This window comes from Sphaeramia orbicularis, chromosome 11 (assembly GCF_902148855.1).
Source record: "Sphaeramia orbicularis chromosome 11, fSphaOr1.1, whole genome shotgun sequence".
Classification (NCBI taxonomy): Eukaryota; Metazoa; Chordata; class Actinopteri; order Kurtiformes; family Apogonidae; genus Sphaeramia; species Sphaeramia orbicularis.
This window is the reverse complement of record NC_043967.1, coordinates 692,035-699,361: the sequence shown is the minus strand read 5'-3', so window position 1 is coordinate 699,361 and position 7,327 is coordinate 692,035.

The following is a 7,327-nucleotide window of genomic DNA, read 5'->3' as shown; positions in this document are numbered from 1 at the left end:
CAAATACTAGTACTAACAGTGGATATACTACTACTACTACAAATACTAGTACTAACAGTGGATATACTAGTACTACAAATACTAGTACTAACAGTGGATATACTACTACTACAAATACAAGTACTAACAGTAGATATACTACTACTGCAAATACAAGTACTAACAGTGGATATACTACTACTACAAATACTAGTACTAACAGTGGATATACTACTACTACTACAAATACTAGTACTAACAGTGGATATACTAGTACGACAAATACTAGTACTAACAGTGGATATACTACTACTACAAATACAAGTACTAACAGTAGATATACTACTACTGCAAATACAAGTACTAACAGTGGATATACTACTACTACAAATACAAGTACTAACAGTGGATATACTACTACTACAAATACTAGTACTAACAGTGGATATACTACTACTACAAATACAAGTACTAACAGTGGATATACTACTACTGCAAATACTAGTACTAACAGTGGATATACTACTACTACAAATACAAGTACTAACAGTGGATATACTACTACTACAAATACTAGTACTAACAGTGGATATACTACTACTACAAATACTAGTACTAACAGTGGATATACTACTACTACAAATACTAGTACTAACAGTGGATATACTACTACTACAAATACTAGTACTAACAGTGGATATACTACTACTACAAATACACAAATACAAGTACTAACAGTGGATATACTACTACTACAAATTCTAGTACTAACAGTGGATATACTACTACTGCAAATACTAGTACTAACAGTGGATATACTACTACTACAAATACTAGTACTAACAGTGGATATACTACTACTGCAAATACAAGTACTAACAGTGGATATACTACTACTACAAATACAAGTACTAACAGTGGATATACTACTACTGCAAATACTAGTACTAACAGTGGATATACTACTACTACAAATACAAGTACTAACAGTGGATATACTACTACTACAAATACAAGTAGTAACAGTGGATATACTACTACTGCAACTACTACTACAAATACAAGTACTAACAGTGGATATACTACTACTGCAAATACTAGTACTAACAGTGGATATACTACTACTGCAAATACTAGTACTAACAGTGGATATACTACTACTGCAAATACTAGTACTAACAGTGGATATACTACTACTACAAATACTAGTACTAACAGTGGATATACTACTACTACTACAAATACTAGTACTAACAGTGGATATACTACTACTACAAATACTAGTACTAACAGTGGATATACTACTACTACTACAAATACTAGTACTAACAGTGGATATACTAGTACTACAAATACTAGTACTAACAGTGGATATACTACTACTACAAATACAAGTACTAACAGTGGATATACTACTGCTACAAATACTAGTACTAACAGTGGATATACTACTACTACAAATACTAGTACTAACAGTGGATATACTACTACTACTACAAATACTAGTACTAACAGTGGATATACTAGTACTACAAATACTAGTACTAACAGTGGATATACTACTACTACAAATACAAGTACTAACAGTAGATATATTACTACTGCAAATACAAGTACTAACAGTGGATATACTACTACTACAAATACTAGTACTAACAGTGGATATACTACTACTACAAATACTAGTACTAACAGTAGATATACTACTACACACTACTGCAGCTGTTAGTCCAAATAATAGAAAGCCCCGCCATCTTGCGTGAGCCCCAAACCCAGACATGACAGATCATCCCTGTAGACCAAAACCCAGGGCTCAAAGCACTGATGGCACAATGAGGCAGAGACAACTCTGACCAGTCAGTGGTCTGCAGTGGTCACGTCACATTGTAGAATCTCTTCACCCGTCTTGGAACCTCGGCTGAGCAAGTACAAAAAAATAGTACTGGGTACCAGTTTCCAGGTCCTTTTATGTAATGGAAATGCAAAAAGGCCAAGCTGAGTTGAGTTGAGTAGAACCGGTACCACGTAGCGGAAACACGACATAATGAACATGACTTGAGCATTTTATGCAGTCACTGTAGAGTTATGCAGGGTTTTGTAGTGGGTTGCAATCTGTAATTTCACCAGTAGATGTCACTAAGTATTACACACTTAACCTTCATGTATAAATGATTAGCAAAAATTTGACAAAAGACATCGCAAATAATAAATTCAGCCTTGTACTTATTGATAGTTAATCTAAACCACAATCTCTTCCAAACTTGACCGAAGTACTTTGATTGGCTAAAAACTTTCAGGAGTTGACATGAGAACTCCTGTCCCATTCTGTGGAGCTATCATCCACCACATCCACCTCCTGTCTACCGAGCAAAAGCAAAAAAGAAGCAGATCCCTCACTGACAAATTAAGTTCAGATTATACATGTCCATGGTCTGCAGAAACATACAATGGCAACATTTTTTGTGGTGACTGGGTTGTACATGTTTTGTTTTGGCATGAGTGTCTCTCTCTCTCTCTCTCTGTTCCCTTTAATTTAGCCTTGAGTGCTTCCTCATTTTCTTTCTGTCTCCGTGTTTTTGTCTCTCCTCTGTGTCTCGCTCCCACACTGTCATACACACAACAAACCCACCACTACCCCCTCTACTTCTTCGAGCCTTGCCTATAATGCTGTGCTTCATAGAACTATGCATCCCTAACCACAACAGCAGCACTTGCTCACACACACAAACATACACAGAGAGGAACCCGCTGTCGCCTAAACATTCTCCAAAATAATCATGAGAATCAGTAAAAAAAGCTACAAAGCAAACATGTGTGGTGAACACCAAACATGAAATCTGGGGTCTGGAACAATTGAAGGGATGTCACAACTTTTGCTTTTCAGGGAGTTTCATCTCATCAAGTGAATTTCTTTTCTCTGCATTTGGTCTTTTTTTATTTCCTTACAGTATACTTTGATTAAAACACTGAAACATATTACTGTAGTCCAAATCAGCTTAACCATTTTGTGTGTTTTTGTGTTGTTTTTGGAATTTTACATCTATTAAATCATATGAAACTTTTTTGTGTGTTTTCCTCATGTTGCTCTGTGAACTCTGGGTTGCATGTTTTGTCAAAGTTGCTGCCTAAGTATTAAGTTGAAGTTATTGTTGAATCTATAGGGCATTCATGCTATGTAGAGACGCCTGCAGCGACACTTGGAAGTACTCTACTGGCAGCAAAGCCACTCCTGTGCCTGTGAAACTCCAGCTGTTTATTTCCATCTGAAGGGATAACAAATACAGCATAAAGTGCCCATACAAACATAAACATGGGGAATATTCTTGAGTCTGTTGCATGTTTTCACATAACATGTCCGAAATACCATGAGGCTTCAACAAATAACTAAAATAGCATTGCAATGAAAACAATTCCACAAGCGAAGCCTACGATTTCAGGGAGGATGTGACCATTTACGTGACAAATCTGTTTGTGTTCGCTTGAAAAGCCTGCCACAAACTGGAGCTATCTGCTGAGCAAAAAGTAATTCAAGACCATTTGCTCAGCAGATAGCTTGTTGTGTGCGTCTAACTTTTGGTGAGTACAAGGCCTTGAAGCGAAGATGCAACATGTTTGATATTTTTCACCTCATGAAGTGAAAAACTCACCGCATGAGCTACATGTTGAGGGCAGAAATTCAGGTGGCCAATCAAAACGCATTAGTGACTCCAGATTTTCTCAGATTGACTTATTTGTCAATAAAGTCGAAGTCGAGTCGACTTGTCATATGATGACGTCATCATATTGACAGCGGAGGAACAACACAGACACACAGCTGGTCAACAATGAGCAACTGTTTTGTCCCTACCAATATTACCGCTGTCTGTAGTGTTTAGTCAATGATTATGGCACACACAGGGTTAATAGTCGGTCTCTGCTAGAAGTCCCGCCTCTAACCTAATTCTCACTCTCCGATTGGCTCTGCGGTTTTGCTATCGTACATGCAATTGGCCGTCCCCGCTGTTACTCCATCTACTTGTAAACAGTTATCCGCTCATTGGACCAGACAGGAAAAAAACAAAAAGTTGGACCGGACAGGAGACAGTTCGTATCTCCAACCGTTTAGCGTAAATTGTCAACATGTTTGCATTTGTTCTGCCTGGGTCACATCAGCTAGACGGATTTGAATATCAGTGTCATTTACATGTATATTTGTACATGTGTCTGTTTGCCTGCATGTGTGCGTGCGTATGCGTGTTGGTGCATGCAGGGCCGGTTAGTGGCATAGGCTGATAACTGATAACATGATCATTTCTCATTAGTTGTCTTAAAAATAAAGAAATGACAGGAAAAAAAAACCCAACAACGACCCCCCTGTAATTTCTCAGGTCAGCTCTCCCAGACCAGTGTTCACTGTGTGTGAGTGGCAGAGACAGAGCAGAGCTGAATGACAGTCACACAGAGTTTATCACCATGAAAAGGCCTTCCAAGGCCTTAGCTGCACAGTTTAGAAGAGGAGAGAAGAGGAGGCAGATAAAATAATCCAATTAGGTATAGATATGTAACCTTTTATAATGTTAAAAAACATTTGATGTTACTAGCTACAGCTAGCTGAACTGAACTGAAGCAAAGTTAGCTAATAATGGAACTGTAGATGATTAAGATATACGATATCTGCTAAGGTGTGTGGTTTACTGCTGCTGAACTGGGTTATATATGTTTATATGTGGTTTATATATGTTTATATGTGGTTTATATTTGTTTATATGTGGTTTATATATGTTTATATGTGGTTTATATTTGTTTATATGTGGTTTATATTTGTTTATATGTGGTTTATATATGTTTATATGTGGTTTATATATGTTTATATGTGGTTTATATTTGTTTATATGTGGTTAATATTTGTTTATATGTGGTTTATATATGTTTATATGTGGTTTATATTTGTTTATATGTGGTTTATATTTGTTTATATGTGGTTTATATATGTTTATATGTGGTTTATATATGTTTATATGTGGTTTATATGTGTTTATATGTGGTTTATATTTGTTTATATGTGGTTTATATATGTTTCTATGTGGTTTATATCTGTTTCTATATGGTTTACAGCTAGTTGGCTGTTTGATATGTTTCTATCTGATTTATATATGTTTCTATGTGGTTTACTGCTGGCTGCTTTGTGCATCTCCTCTCATGCTTCATGTATCTCCTCTTCGTGCCCCCCCATATGAATGTGTGTGTGTGTTTGTGTGTGTTTTTAAGGGGGGGGCACCAAATTCATATCTCACCTAGGGTGCCTAAATGGCTCGAACCGACTGACTATGACTCTTTGCTTGTTTGATCAGCTCTACATGATGTGAAATTATGATCGCAAATGCAAAAAACATCAACTTTTAGGAGAGCTGCCTTGGAGTACTTTTGTTAAATCAAATCAAATCTTATTTATATAGTGCCAAATCATAACAAAAGTTATCTCATGATGCTTTACATATCGAGTTGGTCGAAACTGGACCAGACATTTGTGTCCCCACCAATGTCAGAATCAAACCTACTCCCTTGCTCAGAGGATTTCTTGTTTCTTTTCTGTAGTGTTTTTAAGGCCTTGAGATAATCATGTATTATGAAAGGCAATACATCAGGGATTAAAGTTCTCCGTCACCATGACGGATTTCCGTCAAATGGAAAAACTGAGGGGGGAAAAAAGTCATATTGAAGTAACTTCCCCATGTGTTTCGCGGAGTCCAGTCGGCACCGCAATCCTGTCCTGGGTCTGCTGTCCTGGGTCTACTGTCCTGGGTCTGCTGTCCTGGGTCTGCTGTCCTGGGTCTACTGTCCTGGGTCTGCTGTCCTGGGTCTACTGTCCTGGGTCTGCTGTCCTGGGTCTGCTGTCCTGGGTCTGCTGTCCTGGGTCTGCTGTCCTGGGTCTGCTGTCCTGGGTCTACTGTCCTGGGTCTGCTGTCCTGGGTCTACTGTCCTGGGTCTGCTGTCCTGGGTCTGCTGTCCTGGGTCTGCTGTCCTGGGTCTGCAGGTGTTGAACACAGGCACAGGGGGCTGATAGGTTTAACAGTGATGATAATAAGATGACTTCTTTATTTTTATGTCGGGAGGACAGATTGATGACTATTTCTGTTTGGAAGGAAACGCTGCTCATTCTGTGCCTCAGAAACACATGGACAAGTTCAACTTTACCGAAGTTCGGCCTCCAGCCTAACTTTAGTTTAGTGCTAACAAGTAGCTTTCATTATGAAAGAACCACAGCGAAAAGGGAAGAAGACAGAACTGATCTACATGGACCTTCATGTTTGGGTTCATAGCTTATCTCCTCTTACCGGTATATGACTAGTGTGTGTGTTTGTGTTTGTGTGTATGTGCCCTTCCCGTCTGTGCGGCTGTGCGCGCCGCGGCCTTACGCAGTTAAAGCGCCCGACTGCATAAGTGCTTTATTTTGACCCATTTAGCATCTTATTTCTAACTGTGTGGTACAGTACGAAGATAAAACTGAATGAATGAGTAACACCCTTGGTATTTGCAGTGCCAAAAAGCAGAAAAAATACAAGATTAGTTGGTTAGGGTTACATTTACACAGACATTTTCCCCAAAATTCATGTGCTGTTGGAGTTGGAGTTATGTTTTAGGAGTTCCTAAATTGTTAAATAAAAAGTTTTTCACTCATTTTTTGCAGTAAGGTTTTCTTCTAGTTATTATTTCCTCTTGCTTCAAAGGTTTTCATACCCTTTAAAATTAACCACAGAGCACCAAAACTGACCTGAAGCTTTAAAAATATTCTGGGGGAGGACCCCCAGACCCCCCACCAATACTACTCATGACATTTTTTCTATCCATGTTACTAATCTTCTACACCTGTACACTCTCCCATTCAGTGTGTTTTACAGTATTGACAAATTTGACCATATAATCTTGTACGCTATAGTAGTATTGTATTGCATCATTTTTAATAGTGGCCAATGATTTTGACCAGAAGAAAATTTTCAGTCAGATGAAAAATTTTTGCTTTAATCCCTGCACTATATAAATAAAACTGAATTACACTGGGTTGTAGTCAAGAGTGGCCATGACAAACCTGTAAATACTCTGAACAAACCTGGCAAGGCAAGGCAGATTTATTTGCATGGCACAGTTCGTACACAGGGCAATTCACAGTACTTTACAAAAATGGAAAAGAGACAGATTAAAAACACACAATTATAATTAAAACATAATCAATAAAACATCAATAATAATCAATTAAAACAAAGTAAAAGAGAAGAGTGCAGATAGAACCCTTTCAGTTGTTCTATGCACAGTTGAACAGCTGTTTTCAGCCTGAACTGAAACACTGTCACAGTTCAGGTCTGTCTGACGT